General features: G+C 48.2%; 1 protein-coding gene across 1 annotated transcript in view; it reads left to right on the top strand.

The window, feature by feature from the left end:
* The first annotated feature begins 4,664 nt into the window (after positions 1-4,664).
* Tenm4 (teneurin transmembrane protein 4) overlaps positions 4,665-25,234 on the top strand; it is a 275,039-nt gene continuing 254,469 nt past the window's right edge. The window contains exon 1 of the mRNA XM_059271229.1: positions 4,665-4,751. The gene's annotated coding sequence lies outside the window, so the exon portion shown is untranslated. The remainder of the gene's footprint in view (positions 4,752-25,234) is intronic.

The following is a 25,234-nucleotide window of genomic DNA, read 5'->3' as shown; positions in this document are numbered from 1 at the left end:
GCTGCAGACATATGATTTTATTTCTCAAGCTTTAACATGAGAATTAATCTGTATCTAGAGCATTCTGTGGAAAAGCATCTACCCGTTGCTGGTCTCCTGCAAGAATTCTGCCATGTTTGTCCCACTTCCCACTCCAACCTTGCAAATGTCTGTTCTCCTTCAGTTTGCCAACCCTCACCTGCTCCGTGCCAAAGCTGTATTTACTGGGACAGGGTCCCAGTAAGCAATGTGCATGACATGTATGTATATATTCAATGAAAGTAGAGGTGACATTGTCTAGGGGATGAATGGGAAAGGTGAAGGGCAATAAAATAGAGAGTAGGGGGAACTGGGAAAAGATGCTCGATACAATATATACCTGTACAAGAATTAACAAAAATTAAAATTACAAAGAAATTCAAGCAGTCTAGTAGTTAATTGATACAGTTATTCTATAGTTTACATAGATAGGCAAGTTCTTCCTGCATGCGTGCACAGAAAGGAATACATACAAGTGACACAGAGGCAAATGTCTAACTGATGTTACAAGCTGAAATGTCTCTTCCTTGTCTCCCTAAGCTTTTCAAATCAGAGTAGCTATTTGTAACCTTCCTCAAAGAACGGGCTCTTTGCACCCTTCTGCAGCCCCCTTAGTTGCTGGAATGGTGTAGGGAAGGCTAATACCAGTCATTGTATCTCATCTGACCACACAGTAGCAGCATCTGTATTTCTGGGTTTCCCTCAGCATCCTTGACCCCCAGGAGTCAGACATCTTTATTGGCCTACATGAGTATGCAGGTGGCTCCACTCTAAAGGCAATCCCTGGGTCATGTTGACATTTAACATCCTACTGAGCTGTGAACCAGGAAGGAAATCTGGGTGACTGCATAGATGCTGTAAGCTTACAGAGCACTCCCTGGTCTTGTCACCTTCCAGCTCCAAAAGCATCCATGGTTCCCCAGGTAGAATCTGATTTCCTTTTCCTAGTATCCACCATCTAAAGCTACTCCCAATCAAGAGAATCTCCTCCCTTCCATTCACTTAGCAAATACTGATGCCTGCTTACTCTAGGGGAGACACTAAGCCTGGCAGGAAAAATAGGTTAACAGAGAAGCCAAGCAGGGTACGAACAACTAAACACTGCAGAGTAGGGCAAGTTGCAACATGGAGGATCCAGGGTGTTCAGGGGAGCACTTAAGTGGGGTAAAATCCAGGAGTGCAGCATCAGACAGGCTTTTATTCTGCCCAAGGTCACATGAAGTCAAGCCCAGAGGATAAGGTAAGACCACCAAGACAAACTGGGTGGTAGCAAGGAGAGCAAAAACTCCATGGAGAATGAACAGCGTGTGCAAAGCTCAGAGGTAAAACTTACATAGAACTCTAGGCATGCCACCCAGATGGATTCAGTGCGAAGAGTTGGGTCCATTCACACCTTTAGAGAAAAATGGCTAATCCAGGGGAGCAAGAGCAACTGGCCCCGCCTCTAGAGGTCTCTGCAGACTGGATGAGAGGTTGACAGTAGCGCAAGACTTTAGAAGGGGATAGATAGATTGATGAGAGTGTGAGTGTTCTGCCCTCTGCCAAACAGGCTCATACCGCAGTGTGTCCATTGCAATCTTACACGGCTCCATGGAGCCTGTCTCACTTCCCAGCTGAAATGAACCCCAGCCTTCCGTCCTTACATCGGGTGGCATGCTGTCTGGCTTGTCCCACCTCTGCCCGTGTGTGCTCTCCTTTTCTCTACTCTCCCACTGGCCGTTCAGTGCCTGGTCTCTCATTGTGATCCTCCTCTTCCAGCATGACAGTAAACACTTAGGAGATATCTGTAGGATGAAGCCACGTTCACTGTCCATTTCCAGACATCCACTACTCTAGTAAAGAAAAATAAACAAACGCAAGGATAACAACCATGCCATTCCACCCACATTTTCCAGTTGCTATGATATGTGCATCACAAAACACATACTACTTTTGAATTGACAAAGGAAATATTTCCTAAGGTTTTCTTCTTGACTATTGGGAAATTATTCTGTGATCAGCTACCTTGGAGATCACTGAGATTAATGGCTGCCAGTGAGTGAACAGAAGGTAATGAACATATTTCTGGCAATGTCTGTACCTCATAGACATTTCCCAACCTCCTAAGGTTTGACTCTTTGTTAGGGAATTCTGTTACTGATGATGACTATTCAGGAAGAACCCTTAACTCAAGGAATGACCAAGACAGGAAAGCAGAGGAAGATGGGAAGCCCTGAGGGAGACATAGGGTTAGACTTGAACCTGGGTCCTGAAGTTTGAGATGGAACAATTAACTTAGTTCTCTAACTGTAAAGTCAGTGAAGCTTGACAATTCTGCTGAGGGAGGCTGTCATAGGCACCCTGGAACACTGTATCCTCTATCTTAGCTTTGGTCTGAATCTGTAACATCTGTATGTGGTGTGACCCTGGTTATCTCAGACTCATCAGAGGCTCTGACTGGAGAGTGAATAAAAGATGAGAAAATGAGTATATATGTGCTTAATACATGCAGCCTGGCAGAGAAAAAAAAGTTCAAAAACTGGGATTGTAGGGAAAAGAGTCATGAACCGGGGTCTTGGTGTGATGGTTTTGTTCAATTTCCTAAACATTTAGTGAGCACTAACCCTAGATTCCTCCATGTTCGTGTATACTGGAGACTCACACAGATCATCTATAGTGCTTACAGTGACTGGACAAAAATCAGAGTGCATGGGGAGCAGAGAGCTTTCAAATGGGCTCATGGAAGTCATTTTCCCCCAAATCATAGAAGCAATAAAATGGTAGGCAGTGACGTACACTTCAGTTCTGTTAAACTCATGAAGCCCATTCTAAGTGTGAACCATGCCCTCAGGATGTATTGTACATTTTAGTGTTGGAGGCAGTTGTAGATGTTTGAACTATAACAGAAAACAATGGCATTAGATGGGGAGCTGAGGCAGGTAAAGGTGTGCTCAGCCTTCTTGTGCTGACTTGTGTGTCAGGGAAGGCTCTCATGGTGAATCGGGGATATGAGTTTGGACAGTTGAACCATAGTCCAAAGTTTTTGGATAAAGAAACCAAGACCCAGGAGGAAAACCCACCCGAAGAACATACCCTGGTCATTGATCCTCACTACCTCCACTGTCCTTGGTAAATCTCTGAAATAACCAGCCAAATGATCACAAAGCAATTCTATAAATTGTTGTTATGCACAATTAAACTCAGGGTTTGACGCTAAAGTGATGGAATCCTTAAAATACTGCCAGATTTGGTAGCTGTGAGCTGAGAAGCCTTCTATCATGTGTCCCCACAAGTCAGAAGTTCTGTACCTCTTAAGATCCTGCTAAATGTTATGATGACCCATCTGGGCTGGGCTGTGTTTCCTGGGGTTAAGTCCGTTTGCTGAGCTGTTCACATGCGATGGTATCATACACATTCTGCCAGTCAAGGTGGGAGAAAATAACAGCCCTTGCTGGCGAGTGGTGCCTGTGTTGTACTGTATACTTTTATGTGTTTGTGTTTATGTCCCCTCTTGTACACGATGTACTGCATGTGTGGAAAGGACAAGACTGTGAGTGTTTCCAAGTTGTCACCTCCTCCTTCTGAAGAGTTGGGAGTTTGCTCACAGAACTATGGAAAGCTGGAAACATAGAACTATATGCTAGTTCTATATCACAGAAACTCGGAGCCATAGTCTTGTCTTGGAACTCATAGAATGCCAGCGTCCTGATATGACAGAGTGTTATCATTTCAGCTATCAGGACATAAGGATCCTAGCATGTTATATCTCTAGCATTAATATATGCAGCAAATATCTCCTCTGTGCCTTGTGTGAGCCTGGCATTATGTTACAATCAAAGGAAAAAAGAGTGAATAAGACTGCTAAAACTCTTGATTTCAAGAAGTTTGCAAAGAATGTCAGAATTTAAGAATCATAAAATGTTAAATCCTCAGAAAACTAAAACTCGGCTACGCTGAAATTGTAGACCGCCAAAGGTGGAGGAGAGAGCCTTAGATCATTTTTTCCAGCTCTCACTACCTTTTTATGAGGCCCAGGACTTGGTATAGGCAAGTCGGATTCAAATCTCACTAATAAGAACATCATTTCAGTTCAGTGACATCACAGAATGGCTGGGTCACAGGGGCTCAGCCTTCACCCAACCCCGGCTGCTGCTCATTTTACCAGAGAGGCCACTGTGGCTCATAGAAGGCAGCCTCCTCTTGTTCTATAAAGGCTCCGTCAGCAGTAGACACCTCCAGGCTTTCTGGCCTCTGTCAAAGAAAAAGAAGAAAGGCTAAACAAGACGCTCCTGCTGTTTCTGAGGTGGTCTTTGCTAGGCCTACTTCTGTGGGCCCGCCCCTGCTCTTCAGAACAAGCGCTGCTCACCAACTCTCTCTGCACAGGGACAGGCCCTGTCCAGGCCACACGTGCAGTGGATCGTAGCGTTCGGAGCTCCCTCCCCCGTTGATGCGTGTTTTATTTTGTTGCCTCCCCCTTCCCCGTGTGCTTCGAAACCGATTTTCATTATTTTTCTCTGTCTGTGTTTGTCTTTGTGGCCCGCAGGTGCTCCCTTGCATTGTTCATCTGCTTCATCAACCCCTATTGAGCAGTCCCCCTCCCCGCCCCCCCTCCCCTCCGGCCAATGAGAGCCAGAGGCGGTTGCTAGGCAACGGTGTGGCCCAGCCAACCCCGGACTCAGACTCTGAGGAAGAGTTTGTCCCTAACTCATTCTTAGTTAAAAGTGGCTCCGCCAGCCTGGGGGTCGCAGCAAACGGTAAGTGCTTCTCTCTTTTGCTAACTTTTAATGGTTTGTTTCTTTTCATGGGCTATGTATGCCTGTTCCGGCCGCTTGCCCCTTGCAAGAGCCGAGTGACCTGGTGCATGGAGGGGCTCGTGAGCAGGCAGGGACCTGGGCGGTTCTGTGGGCTTGGGGTAGCCAGCTACAGTCTCTGCTGCAAGGAGAAGGCTTTGTCCCGTGACAGGTGCGCGAGACAGAGGTACACACACAGCAAGAGACTCAATTCCAGGCAGAAACAAAGACACAAATTGGAGGGTGGGGTGACACGCTGCTTCTCCTATCAGATTGCTGCTGGGTGCGAGCGATCGTCAGGCATCAGGCGCAGTCACCTGTTGCTTCATCAGATCCTACACACAAGGCTACCAAGAGAGGGGTATTACAGTGTCCCTCATTAGATAAGAAAACTGAGGGACAGGATGTTGCCCAAAGCTCGGGGCTGTTTTTGAAAGTACTCTGCCCTGGAGTTCAGGGCAGCTGCAGAGCTGATTGACCACAGGCAAAAGAGCTGGGTTTCAGCATGCTCTTCCCATGGTTCGCTCCTTTTCTCCACTTCCCTCTGCTTTCCTCGAGGAGGGGAGGTTGGAGGATGTGGTGAAAGAGCACCACCCTGATCCTGCACTGTTACACTTGGCCCATGACACCCACCTGTCCAGCGGGGCCAGTGCACTTCTGTGCAAAGATGTTCCTGCTGGGGATTAGAGCCAGCAAGAGCGATAAAAGACTCTATGTGAGAGAACCCGGGGTCACAATAATGGCACCTTCAAAAGTTTCCTTATTCTGATAGAAGAAAAGAAATTAGGCTTTTCTAACAAATACTGCGGGAGGTTGTATTGATGTGGCAAGCATTTATTTATAATTGCCTGTATTGGGCTAGAGAGATGGCTCAGTGGTTAAGAGTGACTACTACTCTTTTGGAGGTGCTGAGTTCGGTTCCCACACCCACATCAGGTGCCTCCCAATCACCTGAAACTCTAGCTCCAGGGAGATCAAATACTGTTGGCCCCTGCAGGCATCAGCACACATGTGCACGTACCCATATACAGATAAACACATATACACATAATTTCAAATAAAATAAATCCTGTAAGTGCCTGTATGGGGCTACATTCTAAACCATATTCTGGAAAAGGTGCCTGAGATTGAGAGAAGCATGAAGCAGGGTTGTCGGTGGACACTGGGACCATATAGCTCTGCATCCAAAGGAAGCCCTGTGCCTGGGGGCTTTGGACAAGTCTCACTGACTCCCCAAGTTTCTTCAAATGTAAAAGCAGGCAACATGGTATCCAGGTCACAGTGAAGAGCATCATAGTGTCTGGGATGGAAGTTTGGGAAATGGTGGGACTTGCCTCGTCACCTGCCACTTCCCTGTGGAGGACATACAGAGCTGTCTGTAAAAGCTCTCCGCATATCATGGAGCACTCAGCACACTGAGGGAGATATCAAAGGCTGTCTCTTCTCTCAGGAGCAGAGGGAGACAGCTAAAGGTGATAAGAGGACAGAGCTTAGTATGCTGGATGCCAGGATGACTGAGAGGAAGTCTCCACACTGCCTGAGAGAACTGGAAAATGCCTCCTGTAGGAGATGCTGGCTGGGTGGGAAGGAATGGGTCGGATGGGTCAGACTTTGATACCAGGACTATTCTGGACGTGCATGGACATAGAATCCTGGGTAGGAGCTGGGGAGCCCGTTCCCACTCCTTTGCACTTCGGAACTGGGCACAAAACAGTTGTTGACACGGAAGGGTATGACGGGTTTCATAGAGAACATCACTGGCTTCTCCAGGACCTGAATAGAGAGAGCATGCACACACAGGCCCTGCATACTCTGACCAAACCCATTCACCCCAGGGCCCCATATCTTTGGGGCCTCCTCTGAGACAGAGCATCCTCAAAGAGAACAGAAACAGGAACCCTGAACTATGGGAGAAAGACCTGTGTTCCATGTTCAGCTCTGCAGTTCACTGGCTATTTGTCCTTGACAAATCACTCTTTCGCCTCAGGCCATCTTACCAGGGATGGAGCAGTTTCTAAAATACTCTGGTTTTATTAATGTCATGTGGTGCTGATCATGCCCCTGCCAGTTATCATTATGAGCTTAATGAGGAAGAAAAATTATGTGTGTAAATATCTATCAATATATGTATATATCAGTGCACATATATAGAACAAATATAGATAGATTGATAGATAAATGATAATGTTCTTCATTCGTTTCTGAGTAAATAAGGCTTGCAGGAAGAGAGAGGACAAGAGATGAAGGTCCTTAATCTCCCCCCTTTGCTAATAACTGACCCGGAGCAGCGGCTTTGTCACACTTCTGAGGCAGGCTGAGGAGCTGCTGCTTTGTTGATGTGCAGAGCCCACAGGAGGCCTTTGGCCTCCCGCTGTTCGCTCAGCTCAGCTCCTCTGCGCTCCTGCTTCCCAGGGGCCTTGACATACTATGTAGTCCTTCCCCAGGGCCGCGCTAAACGTCATTAGTAAATGTGTCCTTTGCGGGAAGGGAGAGTCTGCATCCTACTTGGCTCCTGTTCTGGGGTAGGTGCCATGAGAGTCCTACTGTCTTCCTGGCCCTGAAGTCCCGTGTGGGAGGGTCCTGTTCTGGTGCAAGTGACAATAAGCAGGTCACTACATTGTGGGTCCAGTAAATGTTTGTAAGGTTTTATTTGATTTTTCAGGGGGCAGTGAATATATCTTAATGAAATTATCTTTATTGCTTCTGTTAATTATAAAAGTAAGGCTGTCTGTTTACACCTCAGATAATCCAGCAAAGTGAAAAGTGACTTTCTCATGCAATCTGTATTCCAGAAACAACACTTTTATCAATTTGGTCCCCAGTCTTACAAATGCTCTTTATTCAGTGTTTACCTCGTAAGTGAATAAATGACCCAGTGAACAAGCTACAGAGCCAGATCCTCAATGTGCCATCTTAGCCAAGGTCCCTATCACCTCACAGCCAGTCAGTTGCTCCACCCATGAGGTGAGGACGACCTGCTGTGGTTTAGATAGTTTTAAAATGACAAAGCTGTGTAGTAGAGATGTGAGTCAAAAGCGGAGCACTTTGCTGACCTAAAAGGTCCTGGGCGTCCCTATGGCCATACCCCACCTTCTGCTACTGAGCTGAGGTTTGAGGCCACCTTAGGCAGGTCAAATGCTAACCCCCTGAAGGGTGGCTCACCTGAGACTTCATTCCGACTGTACTTTCCATGACACAGGCTGCTTCCCTGGCTACTGGAGGATGACAGTGCAGAGGTTTCTCACTTTCCAGTGGTGGGAGGGAGCTGTCCCTTTGGAACCAGCCTTCTCAAGGCCCAGGCTGCCTTCTAGCTATTCTTCCGGAGTCTCTCCTAGCAGCCCTGTCAGCTCCAGCCAGAGCTGTGACCTGGGTCTGCGAGGCCTCAGAGCTGCCCTGCAGAAATCCCCATGTAAAGTGCAGAGAGAAGCGTGGGGCATCTCCACACAGCTCATTGTCCCCCCAGAAAAGAAGAGAGGGTAAACGGCTCTTTCTGTCATCACAATCCTAATCCTCCCCAGGGCACTCCTCCAGAAGTCACTGGTGTGAATAGGAACAGAATTCACCAAAATATCAACTGGTCACAGTCCAGGCTCTCAGGAAGTGGTTAGGATTAAGTAGATGCTTGTCCTAACCCCATAGAAACGTCCAGAATCAACAGTGTTTCATGAATTGTGCTCATCTGAATTCTGAAGCCAGGGGGCTTTGGAAATTTAGGGGTAGGGCTTAATAGGGTCAGGAAATAAAGAGCCCTGAGAAGGCTGTGAAGAGCTTCTCGAAGCCTGGGGGTGTTGGGGGATGGTGAGAGAACATGCATCTAATGAGCACCTTCTGTATGCACACATTTCCTATATGTGTTATCATCTTTGGACTTGAGTTTATTGGCATTTCACTTTGGGGGAAACTGAAGCCCAGAGATGAGGGCAGTGATTTAATCACGGCCCCACTGGAAGACAGAGACTCAAAAGCAAAGCGTACTGCCTCCAGGGCCTCTCTTTCTTTTATCTAATGCTGGCTCCAGGTCTTTCTGTATCCACAGTAAGACTGAAGATAGAAGGAATCCCCCAGAGCTGGGTTGGACTTTTTTTCTTTTTGAAGACTTCTGGGTTGTTTCACTCCTGTTTGTCACCTCACAAACACTGATGAGCACCCAGTACTGGGGAGCCTCCTTAGGGAGTCACTGACTCCTCTTATCTACCCTGTGACATGTTTCAGTCTCATCAAAGTAATAGGGGCCCAGAGAGGTGAGCCCCTTCCTCTGCCTCACAGGGCCTCTAAGTGATAGGGTCAGATTTGAACACCAGGCCTCTCTGAGACCATAACGTGGAATCTTTGTGGCATATTTCTATGAGGATTTCAAGGGTTTCATAGATCAATCAGACTAGATATTTTCAATACAAAAATTTGTTGCAAAATTATTACAAAAAAAAAAAAAAATCCCCCAAAGCCATGTGTCCTTGGCTTTCCCTGGCTCCAGGTCCTTCCTGCCTGGCCTTAGAAAATGCCTCACTGGCCAGCAGCAAGGTTGTTTAGCATTTTCATTGACTTGCTTAGGTTTTAGGCAGCTGGGATTATTTTTGTTTTGACTTCCAATCCAGCAGAGGAGTGTTTATTTTTCTTTCTAAATGGGAAACACTGCTATGTATGCAAGCTCCTTCCAAAAAGTGTTTTCTTAAAAAAAAAAAAAAAATTTAGAGCCTATGCAGTATTCCCAGGGGAGTCTGCTGGGTCCTTTTAAATCAACTTGTGAAATCAGAAGCCAAGTGATGCCTGCCTCTAAGGATAGAGAGATGTGCCCAGCCAGATTGTTTTTCTTATTTCACTATGAATTTCGTGGAATCCGTGGTGGCCACAGGACTTGGGTCTGCCTGCTTGACACATTCCCAGGGCGAAAGGCTGCTAGGGTGTGTAAAGTACTCTGTCAATCCTGTCCACCACCGCTTCCCTCAGCTCTTCTGGCATCAGAAGATGCTTGTTGGTGAATACATTCTTAAGACACAAGCTGTGTGCAGAAGTCAGTTCAATCTCCTTACTCCTTCAAGGAAGACAAATGAAATCCGTCCTTTCTTCATTCATCCCCGTTGACATGCTAAATGTCGGTGGATGTTCTTCAGAGAGATGAAGGTGAACAGTGTTGTAAGCAGAAAGATCGTATAAAATAAATGAGCCCTTGGAACCACATGCCTTGTGGATTCCAGTGTTTTCAGATTTCACAAAGTAAATCGAGTGAACACTGTGTACTCGCCCTGTAACCCCTCCCATCACCAAGCACATCACCATCTCTGCAGTAAAGCATCCAAATAGTTTATGCTAGAGGGAAAGGAGGAAGGAAGGAAGGAAGGAAGGAAGGAAGGAAGGAAGGAAGGAAGGAAGGAAGGAAGGAAGGAAGGAAGGGGAAAAGAAAAGAAAAGAAAGAAAGAAAAACAGACAGACAGACTCCAGGCCTTATGGCTGTTCAAGACAGATTTTGCAACCAAACAAAGTTGATTGGTTGGTTGCTTAGCTAGTATAGTTTGGTTTGGTTTGGTGTTTTGAGACCTTGGCCTTGTTATGTAGTCCAGGTTGACTTCGAACTTGTGATGCCCCCATGCCAGCCTCCCAAGTGTTAGGATTATAGGAACGGCTACCCATGACCATATTCATGCCCAGCTTCAAAGTTGCTATTGTTGTTCAATGTGTGTGGGCATGTGGGGGGGGGCATGTGCATGCATGCACATATAGGTCAGAGACAGCCTTGGGTGCCATCCTTAGCAATGTTTCCTTCTTCCTTTGGCTTGGAGTTCACCAATTATGTGTATCTAGCTAGTCGGTGAGCACCAGAGATCTTCCTGTCTCTACCTCCCTGGCACTGGGATTTTAAGTGTCCACCACAATACCCAGATGTTTATGTGGGTGCTAGAAATCAGACTCAGGTCCTGGCGCTTGTGAGACAAGCCTTTTCCTGGCTGAGCTCTCTCGGCCGAAACAACCAAGGTTTGTTGTCTTCAGAGCAGATATCGCCTCTGCCAGTGTCTCATTTCCTGTGTCAGTTCCAAGTTTGTGGAGGCCAGCTCTGGCTATGTCTGCCTCCTAACTTCAAACTTGAAAACAATCACAACTACACAGAAAAATCCGTTGTTTGTCCTTACTTCTTCCTTCCCACTAGCACCCCTGGCATGTGACATGGGAGCAGTGCACTGAGCCACCCAGGCGCAGATCCACAGAGGTAGAGACCAGTCCTGGTGCAGACAGGGTCTGCAGTTGTGGGCCCATCTCCTCTGCTCTTTGTCCTCTGCCAGGTGCTCCCTTTAACTAGACCAGGGCTCACCTATGCCTCCCACCAGGAACAAATTATTATGCCCCCTAATTGGGGGCAGCAGGGATACCCTCAACAGGGTCACTTCTATTTTATGTAGTTTACAAAGCCCTTTTTCATGCGTTACCTCGGGCAAACTCTGGTGACTGTAATCTAATTGCCACTTTGGCTTTCTAGGAGGTAAAGCTTCTCCTTGACCCTACAAAATAAACAAGTCACACTTTGAATTAATGTAACCCAGTGTCCTGGGAGAACCAAGGCCCTCTAATTAGTCACTCACGTGACTAGAATGCAGCCTCTGCCATTTCTTATCCACTCATTTCCCCAAATACAGTTGTATTAAAAAGTACAAAAATAGCACGTTTAGCGTGTGGCTTGATTGGATCTCAGGACTCCAAGGCCACCCCTCGAGGAGGCATGTCAGCCATGTGCCCTGACATTTTCCATCTGGAAACAGCCTGCTTTGTGTTCCCATGGAAACGTTAGTGGCCGGCTCTGTGGAGTCCTCCTTTATAGCAGACCACATCTGAAAGGATCTCTGACACCTGGGTGCCCAGGCTCTTGAGGAGGAGCCTGGAAGGAGGCCAAGGAGAGTCGGGAAGTTAGCATAACTCACATGTGGGCAAACCTCTCTTTCCCGAAGTTCCCGTCCAGCACCTTCACGCTTAGATCCCCAGAGCCTCAAGGATGCCTGAGCTTGGGCCTCGGTGAGCGCTGTGTCCCGGAGTGTGCAGAAGGGCAGCTGTATGTCCGTTTAGGATTGGCTTGTTCAACAGTCAGTCCAGCCTGGGAGGCCACTGCCATCAACAAAGCTTGCTCTCCAGTTCCAAACCTCAGCTGATGGCGCTGCCGGGACCCGAGCTAGCATGAAATTTCACTAGTGACGGGGCTACAAATCAGGACACCCGAGTGGCGCCCTCAGCCTGTCTCTGGCCTTCCGTGCCACCCTGCAGGAGTCTTGTCCTATGAGTCTGGGCAGTGAAAGAACTGGGCACAATCAACGTTTTCCAGACCTTGTTTGTTTCTGTGTCTGCGTCACGGTGTGAACCCCAGCATCATGCCCACCGACACTGTTAGTATGTTCTTTTAAACTACCTCTTTCCCCAAACTTTTTTGATTTAACTGAATTTCCTTGTTTTAAGAGGGAATTGGGTACCACTGCCGCAATTCCCTTACCATATGGCAAGTATATGATTGGCCATAAATAGAAGCTAAGTGTAAAAATAAACACAATGAAATCGGGTTATCATGTTCTGGGGAGAGCATGCCTGCTCAGGGCTGTGGAGCAAAGCCTTGTCTCTCTCTGTTAAACAGGGACATTGGCAAGTGTTGAATGTTAAAACATGCACTGGGTGCCGAGGCGAGATTTCCTCCATCACTTCGTGCAAAGGGTTGAAAAAGGAAGCCCTCCCCATGGGAGAACTATTTAATGGTTGTTCTCACCAGAGGCTGAAGATCATCCACAGGGGACACAGCTCTGCAGCCTTTTCTAGACCGCTGTCTAGGCATTTAGTGCCCCCACCCCCAGCCTTCTCACCTTGAGAATAAATGTCTCCGGCTGCTCCCAGCACCCAGTCTTCTTCCCTCCCCTAAGTTTGGTCTTTGCAGGCCATCTGTTCCCACCCTCCCCCTCTGTCTCTGGCCCTCTACCCCTGTCATCAGGTCTGAGCTGGGTGCTTTGAGCTCAGCTGGATCCCCCATTACTGGTTAATGGCTCTCAGTGTGGACCAGGAAACCATGTGGCTTCCTCTGAGTTGCCATTATTTATGTAGGTGTTTGAGATTCAACAACTTAAAAAAAAAATCTTTGCTTTACACAACTAGAAGAACCAGAAATGGCGCGACGTGGAACTGGGGTAGGGAAAGATGATTAGGGGGGTGTCCAGATGGAAGCAGGGTAGGGAAAGATGATTGGGGGTGCGCAGATCCCTGCTGTGATGTGTGGCCATGTGGAGTCTGTTCAAACTCTTCCTGGCCTAGCTCTTCTTTTGTCAGATTTCTTTGGACAGCTTCACAAGATTGCTGTGCAAATGAGAAAACAGAGCATCTTCCCTACGAGAGATGCCCAGTGGAGGTCGCTTTCCTTCTTCCCCGTCCGTAGCACAGAAGTGTCCAGATATCCTGGAAAGAAGGCAGATGCCTTCATTCCTTCCCATCCAGGCTTAGAAGAGCCACAGCAATTAACAACTCTGCCTAGGAGTCCTCAGCTGACACCCCACCACACACACACACGCACACACACACACACACACACACACACACACACTGCCCTGGGTGACTTCCAAAGATTTCAGGCCGGGAGGGAGGAAGGGAGCCCAAGGCAGCAGCTAAGCAAACATAGCAAGGGGGTCTTAGAAACACTGCCTTGCTGAATTCCTAGCCAGTCTCTGCACTGTTCCTGGTCCCCACCGGTCTGGCACCGTGAGGCCTTTTCCTTCTGGCCAGCGGCCTTCCCCACGGAGTTGAAAGGAGAGGAAACTGACTGGTAATTCATTTATGCCCCCTTCCCTCTCTCCTGGTAGATCATGTTTCTATAAATAACTCTAGAAAGCTGCAGCAACAGCTCATGATAATAGTACATGTATTTATACTTCCAGAAACTTCTCTTTCAGTGCCCCAGAGGAAGTTTTCCAAGATACATACCCGAGGAGAACTCGTTTCTACTCCCTACTACCTGTGTGACCTTAGGAGCGCTCTGTCTCACTCAGTACCCATCTGTGAGCCGGGGGCTGGCTCAAGGGCAGAGCAGGCCCAGTGTTGCCCCATGCCTACTCTCCCCTAAGTCTCCCCTCTTATTATTAGAAACCAATAGAGGGCACTTTTCAGAGTGAGAAGGTTATTGCATATGTACGGAAGTTTGATCATCTGTCTACTGTCATCCTGACAAGAAACGGAAGCTGAGATGCCACCTCCCTGTTTGCTGATTTTGTGGACTCGGCTCTCCTCATTCATAGTGCTTCTTAGGGTATTCCTGCCCTGAACCATCGCAGGACCATCCCCTCTGCCTTGCTGCCTCCCTCCCATGCCTCCCTTCGGCCACAGTGATCCTTCCAAAACCTAATCTCGGTGGCTCAAGGCCTCACTCCGACGTGAAAGCCCAGGCCCTCTGTCCAATCTTTACCTGTTTCTTAAGACAGCGTCCTCTATGCCCAGGAACAAAGCCTGCCGCTGATCTCCAGCAATGCTGAGAGCAAAAGCTTCTGTACACTCACTCATTTTACAGTGAGACCGGGGTGTGGGGGGGTCTCATTTGACTAATATGGAAAGAAAGAGCCTTGTTTACCCTTCAGAAGCAATTCAATTGAGCAAATTATGATCAGGACCAACTATGTGCTAGGACCCGTGGAGAAGATCCATCAGACTGCTTTCTCCTCCAGCCTCTGGGGGATGGACTCACACCTCAACAGCTCAGCCCTGAAGTAGGCAGGCATCATGAGGACAAGAGGGTTCTCAAGGCTGGAGCTACAGAGGTTCCATGCAACCTGGAGGATCCCTGTATCGTCTGCATTTTCACTGATGATTGGCCTGACATTGGTGTATTGCATGTTAATTGCCTATATGTAGCCAGATACTCCCAGCTTCATGCTGGGGTCTTACCACACAAGAGTCCCTTCCTGGTGTACGCTGTCTAGGGTTCTTTGCTAGATGCACGCTCTGGTCAGACTGCAGCCCTGTCCTCTATGAACAGCTATGTGACAGAGACACTGGGGTCCACTGGAACCCTTGAAGAGAGGCAGAATTCTCTTCATTTCTGTGGAATAAGAGCTAGTGTGACAGGTCCACCATCGAGACCCACATCCACTTCATCTTCTTCCTTCTGTCAGGCAGTCCGCCGGCAAACGCCATCTTCCGGGGGTTGACATGGGGATGGAGTAAGCAGTACCATCTGAAGGCAGGGGTGCTACTCTGTACCCAGCTGGGCTTCAAGTGACATTCAGATTGTGTGGCAGAAAAGTGGGTCCCATCATCAAGCACCTAGGGCATAGGTGCTGTGCTGGATGCTTTGCCTCTTCTGTCCAGACTGAATCCACCAGGAGATGAGAAGGCTCTGGAGCAAGAGAGTTACAGCATGGCTTCCTTATATATTAGCTGTGATTAGCAAATGATTGAACCTCTGAGTTTCCTCCTTTCCCTAGTATTAGAATGTGAGGTGAAGCATTAGCGAAGTACGTGGCTGGTGTCAGGATCGAAATGGAAATTCTTTATTGTTGTCATTGTTCTTGTTAGTAACGTACTGGGCTAAGTAAGCCTTCGAAAGATCCAACAATCTTCCCAGGATCACACAGATAGCAGGTGGCATGCTGCATCCCCAGTGTGCCTGGCCTTTCAACCCGATCTCTTCTTGCCCCATTGGGTCCCTTCTTTCGTCCTCTAACAGCCTTTGTCCTCCTTTCTTGACAGCCCCCCAGGAAGCCACAGGGTCTAGGGGAACCTCCAAAGCAGATCAGAGATTTCCTTGCTAGCCCCCTTGCCTGGAGGGGAGGGCAAAGCTGAGTGTGCATTTGGGCACCAAACCCCGTGGCCCTGATCAGAAGCCGGCTGAATGGAAATTGCTGAGTTGCACTCCAGTGCTCTCCGCTCTAAGACACCCCTGTTGGGCCCCTGTGTGGGTGACAAGATGATGCATGAGGTCTGGCTGAGCCGCTTATTTGTCTGAACTGGTGATGGCCTTTATCCTGAGGTGAGTTAATGGCAAGGGGGCAGTGGCCCCTTAAGGCCTGGACAATGGGCTGGCTTCTCAGGTCATCAAATCCCTCAGGGGCCTGGCCCTGAGTCCCTCCCAGCACAGGAGGCCTCTGCCCCCTCTGCTTCCCAGAAACTCTGCTCACCAGCCAGAGGTGCTCCCAGCCCAGCAGGAGAAGCCCTGGAATAATGCACAGGCCACATCAAAGAGTACTGTGGTGACAAAGGGTGAGAAGGGAGTGGAGCCGGACAGAGAGGATCATGATGTAGCTTCACCCATCCTACATGGGGCCCACACCTAACCAGCCCGGACTAGAGTCCGGCTGCTTTGTTCGCTGCAAATTCCAGTTGGGCCTTCTCTCCTGGCAGTCACGGCCCTCCAGAGTTCACTCGCTCCCTCCTTCCCTGAGCCACTGCGCCAGTGAAATACATCATCGCCTCATTGGCCTTACTAGACCCTTCAGTTACAGCAGCCCTTCCAAAGTCCCCTATGTTAGCTTTTGAATAAGATCCTATTAATGAGCACTTTGAATATTAGGCTTTTTTCAAAATAGGAAAACTATTGTTTAAATGTACTCTCTGTATGAAGACTGGGAGCTGGGATGCCAAGCCCAGCCTTCCCAGTCCGGACTTTCCCCTGACACGTTTGTTCAACTAACTCACTAATTCACTCACTAACTCATTAACTCACTCACTAACTCACTCACTAACTCATTAACTCACTCACTAATTCACTCACTCACTAACTCACTCACTAACTCACTAACTCACTCACTCACTAACTCACTCACTCACTAACTCACTCACTCACTAACTCATTAACTCACTCACTAACTCACTCACTCACTAACTCACTCACTCACTAACTCACTCACTCACTAACTCATTAACTCACTCACTAACTCACTCACTCACTAACTCACTCACTAACTCATTCACTCACTCACTCACTAACTCACTTACTCACTAACTCACTCACTCACTAACTCATTCACTCACTCACTCACTAACTCATTAACTCACTCACTAACTCACTCACTCACTAACTCACTCACTCACTAACTCATTAACTCACTCACTAACTCACTCATTCACTCACTCACTAACTCATTAACTCACTAACTCGCTAACTCACTCACTCATTCATTCATTCATTCACTCACTCATTCATTCTACAAAGATATCTGATGTATTTATAGACTGCCAGATATTGAGCTAGACCCCACTCTCTAGGAGGAGCCCAAGCGTCAGTGTCCATCCCTGCTAAGGGATCAAGAGGGCACACATACACATTACCCCATTAATATGTGAAATTGTTAGGTTTTTTATGTCCAACTAAAGAGAAATTAAAGAAGGGGGAGGCAAATGTGAAAATACCCATTGACCTTGGCATCTGGCTGGCTCCTGGAGACCATGACTTCATGGAGGCTGAACCTCCAGAAAAGTGGATGGCACAGGGAGAGCAGGGGCAGTTTAGATGACAGACCCACAGAGTTGGTCCTGTGTCACAGATTGCTTCCTAATTACAAAAGAAGGAACCATGGTGGGAACTAATTCTAGCAGGGATGCAGCGCCTGACAGAGCTCCACGGTGGAGGTGGCTGGGAGCAATGCTGTGAGAAGCTCAGGGGCTGGGGCTGGAGCTCAGCGATAGAGCACTTGTCTAGCACGTGCAAGGCCCAGGGTTCCATCCAGAATTCAGGAACAGGACAAGAAAAAAAAGAAAGGAAGGAAAGAAAGACATGAGGAAGAAATGAAAGAACAAGGGATAGTTAGAATGAACAGCCTGTCACACCAGACACAGGGTCACCAAAGATACTGAGCCAAAAGCTAGCTGAGGACGCAATCAGCCTGCCCACAGTGCAGGGCAGGCTCTAGAGCAAGAGGCTGGACCATTTACAACCTGTGGGTCACAACCCCCCTGAGGCTGCACATCAGATATTTACATATTATGATTCATAACAGTAGCAAAATAACAGTTATGAAGTAGTAATGAAAATAATGTTATATCTGGGGCCCACCACAACATGAGGGACTATATTAAAGGGTTGCAGCATTAGGAAGGTTGAGAACCAGTGGCTTGGAAAAGTCGGTGCCATGACAAAGAGGAATTGTAGGTGTTTGGGTAGCTGCAAAGCATCTCTAGATTAAGAGATATTAACAAAATTCAACCAAATCTCAGTTATATTTTGATCAGATTTTGATTTATTTTTAAGATGTAAAGAAAAATGTGGGAGTCTTTGGATATGGTGTGTATAGAACATTGCAGGGCTGTTGCTCATTAACTTAGCTAGGCTGTGATACTGAGGCTACAGGGGCATCCTGATTCTAGGCTGTGTGCTAATAGGAAATGTACCAAAGCCTGCAACTTGTGTTTTAAAAAAAATAAACTACATATGAATATAGATACCGCAACATGGCAACATGTTAGCCATGGCAGGTTTAGCTAAAGAATGTAGGGATGTTTTTGTACTATTTCAGAGTTCCTCTAGGGGTGAGATTTTTCAGAATAAGTGTAGCGGTTGTGTGTGGGTTGCGAAGAGACTGGAGTTCAGGACAGGGTCCCTTCACACAGGTGGGACAGGCCCTTTGTGGAGAGGGCACCCACTCCTCCCGTCTCCTTCCCTGCTGGGCTGCAGAACCACTCTGAAGTTTTACAGAGGACCCAAAGCTGGGTATCGTGATGAAAGGAGTCTGGCTGGGCATAGAGGGGACCTCAGCAAGGCGCTCTGGCTGGTAATAGGAACCACATTGTCCCGGGATCTAGGGAGCCCCACCCCAGCTCTTCTATGCCGAGGCAGGGCTGGAAGGAATTATGTGCGTTCATACTTGTTAAACTGCCTTGGCACCAGAAGTGAGCCTCATAACCCTAGCTTTACAGTGGCTGGGCCACAGTTAAACCTGGGTCAGGCTCGTCCCTGCACCCTCTCTGTCAGAGGTTTATGGCTGCGGCATAAAACAATTCAACGCGAGCTGCAACATGAAAAACCTCTGCACTGCAAAGGCGAGCTTTCCTTTGTAAAGTTTGCTAAGGGGGAAGCCATTGGCCATAAAGTCTTTTCGGTTCCCTTCTGCTTTCCCAGCCAGGCCCCAAGCACTCTGCTCTATGCCCCTCCCCATCTCCAGCCCAGACCACAATCCAATCAAACACAGAAGCTGCTGGATTCTGTGGTTGGGGGTTGGAGGTGCTGTGCCAGGGAGTCTTGTTTCTGAGTTTGAGTTGGATTTCTGCAGCTGTGTGACCTTGGATAAGTTGGTCCCTCTCTCTGGGCTTCAGCCTCAAAAATATTTAGTGCAAAGTTGCCCAGCCTACACAGGTGTGTCATTGGGTGCATGAAGCGCTTTCTGATTATGTCAGTGTGTGTCAGAAACATAGAAATGGACAAAACAGTTATTCAGAAATTCCTGTTTTTAATCTAAAAGGTAGTCAAAGGGAAAAAAACAAGAAAAAAAAACCACACTGATTTCCTTATCCATGTGTGTGCCTTCACCCAGGTTAATAGGCTTGGCCACAAGCATGCTTACCCAGTGAATGATCTCTCTGGCTCTCAAAGTACAGTTCTTAATAGAAGATAAATCATATGGAAAATCATGCCAAAAGTTTTTGTTTTTGTATTTTTTTATTTTATCCTTTGGAGATGTTTTGTCTGAGAAAAACAGAAAGAGGTTTTGAAGTGTCACAGGCCTAGATTGGAACCCAGCTCGGCTACTCACTGATGGAATGGCCCAGACACATCAGTACACCTTTCTGAGCCTCAGTAGCTTTGTTAGTGCAACAGAGTATGGCATTGCTAACCCAGGGACGAGGGGGCAGTGACTGCTTTATCAGAGACTCTAGCCTAGACATTTGATGAACAGAGCCACAATTAGCCCCAAACCTGAGAGACCAAAAGCCCCCCTGAAAGCCAGACCCATCTCTCCAGAGCTATTCTTGAGCAGCAGGACTGAGCACAGGGGAAGGCAGCCGACATCCAGAGCTCTGCCTACAACCCCCCAACCCATGATGAAAGCATGCTGTGACTGCTGCCCTTTGAAGGTGCATCTGAGCCGACTGAATCTTTCAACCTCTGGGAGGCTTGAAGGGCTAGGAGGACACTGAGCAGAAGAAACGTCCATGTTTCACTCCAAAGCAAGGCCACTGCCTCACAGAGGGCACGGGGGTACTAATTCTCCTAAGCCCTTTATTTCTGTTGCAGGCCTCAAGCTGGGTAAAGATGTTCACAGCACAATGGAGTCAGGTGCCTTGTTCATTTCTACAGGATCGGGACTGAGACCCGGGTGGCTTTGGAACAGGCTTGGTTATTCAATCCAAAGCAAAACAACCTCAGCCACTTCATCCCAAGCAATTAGTGCTTCGGGCCCAGCTCTTCTTTACTCAAAAGTCTCTGGGTCCTCTGGACCTTCCCTTTCCCCTGCCTTAACACTAAAGGGAAGTGACAGCCACCTGCTCTGCTGGCTTCCGTGGGACAAGGCACATGGCAGTGTGAGTACGTACGAGGACAGGTGTGGGAAGGTGGGCCCTACCAGCATGTACAATAGGACTGGTACCACAGGCACATTCACACCTCTGCACAGCAGATGTCCCCAGAAGTTGTATGTAAGCAGGCATGCTGTTAATAACATACTCGGCAGCTTGGGTGCTTAGTACATAGGAGCTTTTCCAGCGCAGAGCGGGAGATAGGAGGGATGCTTGCTTACCTTCTGTTAGCTTTCCCATTTGAGTATCTGGAGTTTCTGTTTTGTTTCATTTGAGGCCGGTCTCATACATCGCAGACTGGCCTCAAACTTGCTATATAACTGAGGATGGCACTGGACTTCTGATCCTCCTGCCTCCACTCCTGTAGACTGCTGGGATTACAGATGTGCTTCATCATGCCTAGTTTATATGATCCTGGAGATGAAACCCAGGGTTTCACGCTGGCTGACAAGCATTCTACCAACGGAGTCATATCCTCAGCTCCTTGGGCGTCTATTTTCATGACTAGTTTTGACATTCATATGGCTCCTGGATTCTTGGATCACTCAGACCATCCAATGGGCTGTCCTATCTATACTACTACCAAAGATCTGGGAAGGTTCTTACTAAAGAAAAATATAGTTTTTTGATCTGCCTTGGCAGTTTCCATTGCTCCAGACAGATGAGAATTTATGACTGGCAAGTAAATGATGTCAATTTGCTGAGTGTGACTTTTTCCCCCATGCACAGAGGAAGTAATACGTGAAGGGGACAGATGTGGGTGGGAAGGGCACTGAGCTTGTTTCCTGGCCTTCTGCAGGTGAGGGTCAACATTTCCACTTTAATCTCTGTACTACCCGGTTCAGGAGTCCCCTACTCATGCCTACTCCAGGCCCTCATCACCACACCAGGGTGTGCTTTCTTGCTCTGTCTTGCGATTTCCAAGAGTCGGGATGCTATTTTGGACTATACCCCAAGCTTCTGAAAAACAGCCTAGAAACTGGAATATGAAATCATCACCTTCCTTCAGGGTTCCTCCTGAGCCAGACTGAGGGCTGTTGCATACTTGCTGACTGAAACAGGCCTAGGGCTTGTCACCTGCAATGTGCTCATTAAGGATGGCTATGTAAGCCTCATTCTTTGGGAGCAGAACTGGTGCAATTTCTGGGCCAGGAAGAGAGGATCTAAAAGAATCCTTGTGCCAGGATCTGAGGGGAACAATTCCTCAGGTGAAAGGTCTGGTGGAACCCTCATTACACTTGGGAGACCACAAGCCTCCCAGCCTTCCGGGAGTTCCCTTGCAAAGACTGGTGATAGTGTGCTAACTCTGGAGCCATCCAGAAAGGCTTCAGTTCACTGCTTTCCCCACGTGTGGCCTCATAGCATTAGGCACTCCATCTCCCTGACCGAGCATTGCTTTTCTCTTTTGCACAATAGGGATAATTATTCTTATGTGGAAAGAGAAGAGAGTCGTTGGCAAGGGGGCTTCGGAAAAGATGAGCAGATGAAGGGAACTGGTACCCAAAGAATGGGATGAGTCAGTTCTTTGGCCCATCAGCTCTTGGAGGATATAGGCTGCTCACGTTGCCACAAGCTTGCACCTAGGAACCGCTAAGATGTATGGGTGGATGGGGGAAGCTCTGCCCTTGCACTAAAGGAGTGACAGTTGGTGGCTTGGTCTAAAAGGTCCACAGTGTCTTCAGTGTAGCTAACTGTACTGTCCTGGTTCTCTCCATTTAAAGGGCCTCGTCCCCAAAGTCTCCCACTGGTATAGGATGAGAATAAAATGACTACATCACACAAATGTTACAGGGATCCGGGGAAGTCTGTGGATGAAAGCATGAAGCCAGCACACAGTAGGAGATCAGAAAATGCTCAAGCCTACAGAAGAGAAGCTGGGAGAAAGACAGGTCAGGAATGCAGTCTGGGTTCTGTCAAAGGCAGCTCCTACCCACTTCAGGGACAGCTTTGTGAGGTGAGAATGAGTCAGGGCAGCCTGGGGAGAGAGCCTGCTCTGCATTGCAAGACACCTAGGGGTGGCCTCAGAAAGCCACTGGGCCCTTGTTCCCATGTCCGCCTGCCCAGCACCTGCATCTAGTGTGCTCCTAGTTGGCCCCCAGCCAGCGCTTGCCTCCCTGCCCCCAGAGCTGGGACCAAGCTGCCTCTGAGTCACACCTGAACCCATGTCATCAGGACCTGCACAGAACAGCCCTACCCTGTTTGAACATTCCTCTCTTCTCCTCCCTCCACAGCCTGGCTCAGGGCTATGGGAGGCCTAGGCTGTGGTGTGGAGGCTCTCCTGCCCATACCTACCTCCTGTCCTTCAAGACCACCAGGTCCCTTGTACATGTCCCCACTGGTACCTTTCCTTGGGGCCCCGAGTGCTTTCATGTGTCAGTCCACGGTTCATCTTCACAGCAGTTATAGGACAGACGCTCAGGCCCCGTTTTAATAGAGGACGCGACCGAAAGGCTCAAAAACCACTCTGTCTGCCCACAGGCAGGCAACTAACAGGAGACAGGCCCCCTATGTCAAAGCGCCTGTTTGTCTCGGCACCACTCCGGCAGAGAGCTCCCGAGACACGCTGTCGTGGAGCGACACACACAGTGCAGCCACTCTTGATGCAGGATGCTCATTCATTCTCTCGGGTGACAAAGTGAGGCAATTTGTCAGGCTCTTTGGGTAAAGTCTTTGGGGCACGGAGGGGGGGGGGGTTGCTGTGGCGAAGACAACTCTTGGCTCTCACGTAGAAAGGCTTGAGCTTGCTGTTGGTGGTAGGCCTAGGAGAGACGGGAGCAAAGGCAGCTGTGGAGATTGGGCTAAGTGCTTGGCTTGTCAGAAAGATAATCTCCCCACACCTGTGTTCTGGAAACACAATCCGGGCCTCTGAGATGCACTTTAATCTGTCACCAGTATGTCCCCACAGTGACCTGCCCAAGTGAGTCCAAGCCTGTGGGGCTCAGGTTACAGGTCCATTCTCAGGGCCCTTGAGTCCCAACAATGCCTGCCTGTCCTTTGGAACTGCATTTCCCAGGAGGAATGTTAATGGGATGGAATATTGGGGGGTAGAGGCATAATGGACTTAAGTCTGAGCCAACAGTCTGGTCTGTCCCTTGAGTAGGCCCACCTGGAAACATCTGCTCTTCTTCTACATGGTCATTTAAACTGGCCCCAGGAAGAAGAACCTCTCTCTGCTCTTCCTCGGCCAGAGCATCAATCCTGCAATGGGAGAAAGACCTGTTTAACTGGAGCCCCAAACACCTTGTCCCAGCTCCCAGTCAGTTGAAGTGGTTTCAAAAGCAAAAACACTGAAAACACATGGATGTCAAGTAATAGAAGGGGGTCAGAGAACACTGTTTTCTGTCCACACAACCATGTTTTGAGTGGCTATTAAAACCTTGGGGATTTGGTTTGGTTTGGTTTTGGTAGGTTTGTTTGGTTGGTTAGTTGTTTTTTTTCAGTGCTGGAAACTGAGTCCAGGGTTTTATGCATGCCAGGGAAGTGGTCTATCACTGAGCTGCATCCCGCCCACCTACAATTATAGTTGAAATAGTAAAGGTATAAAAATCCCCGAGAAGAAACTGGATAGAAATGCTGTAGTGGACATGGACCTAATTTACTAAGTTTACATGCATATATCAGCAGGTCCCCCAGCAGAGAGAATCATCTCCCTGGTTCCCTACAGGGTCCTGGGACTGGCTTTTGTTTTCCTCTTTGTACTTTTCTGCTTCATACATGTTGTGGTAAAAGCATACCACTCTAGGGTCCACAGAATATTAAGCTCTTAGAAAGTAATTAATTCCCCTTCTGCCATACAACTGACAGCCTAATCCCTGCCCTCCAAGAGCCGGTGGCCTGGCAAGGGCATAAAGACCGTACAGGCAGATAATGAAACGCCTTGCTTTGTAACCACTGCAGCGACTGCACAGGCAGGTTGGTTAAGAGCTACTGATTGTTCTGGGTGCTCTATGTGTGTTTACATTTAAACCCGCCTCCTCTCCAGGAGGTCAGTAGCAGTTAACCCCTTTTGCTTATAGTTGCTATGGGCTGCTGTGGGGACCAAGAGCAGGATCGGGAGGACTGGACACTCGTCACTCAGACTGTGTTACCTGGGAATTCTCCAAGCAGAGCAAGGAAAACTGTTTCAGACAATGCCATGGCCGGAGTGAAAAAGGAGGCATGGGTGTGAACTAGCACACACCCCCGCCCCCTATCGAGACTGGAAAGGCCACAGGACTGCCTTCTAAAGTGGGCAGTCTCGGTTTAAGTTTGCAGGAGGTTCCCTCAGGCAGCAGTTAAGTCGCCCAGGGCTCTGGCATGGTTAGCTCCACAATGGAGAGAGCAAACTGTCTTCTTAGACCCAGAAACAGCCCAGTCTTTGGAGAAAAGGGCAGCGTTCTTCTGGAGTCTGAGTACTGCCTGGAAACTCATCTCCGTTCACTTACTTTTTGCTGGGAGAAAGTTGTTGCAGCCACGTGGAATCTGGTCTGGGATGGGATATGGTTGTGTACAGAAATGTGTTCACCACCCACTGTATGTAAACTGCATTTATTATACAAGTCAGGCCCTGTACGCCTGACAAGGTGCCAGAAAGCCAAGGTAACCCTCTTTTTGCCATGTCTGTGGGCGACCAGATGATGGCCTGCTGTGCTTGGCACAAAGCTGTGCTTGCTACAGAAGAGCAGATCGGGGTAGGCACTTGCTCACCAGGACTCCCTTCCTCTAGCATCATCCTTCACCCTCAGGTATCTTTTTCAAAGAAGTGATGGTAAATTCTGAGTGGGTTTGCGCTGGTTCTTTTTTGCTTCTGGTTTTTGTTGTTTGTTTGTTTGTTCGTTGGTTTGTTTGAACTGTTACAACAAAGTGGGACAGTCAGTCTGGGAACCCCGAACCTACATCTGTTGATCCGTGCTCAGTGCCAGGTTCCAGGACAGATGCAAAGATAAGTGAGACACAGACATGGACTTCAAGACAGATGAGTCAGAGGCAGGAAACGAGGAGAACCATTTGGGAAAAGC

Source organism: Peromyscus eremicus, chromosome 1, assembly GCF_949786415.1.
Source record: "Peromyscus eremicus chromosome 1, PerEre_H2_v1, whole genome shotgun sequence".
Taxonomy (NCBI): domain Eukaryota; kingdom Metazoa; phylum Chordata; class Mammalia; order Rodentia; family Cricetidae; genus Peromyscus; species Peromyscus eremicus.
The sequence above is the reverse complement of the archived record's forward strand: the minus strand, read 5'-3'. Positions and strand labels throughout refer to the sequence as shown.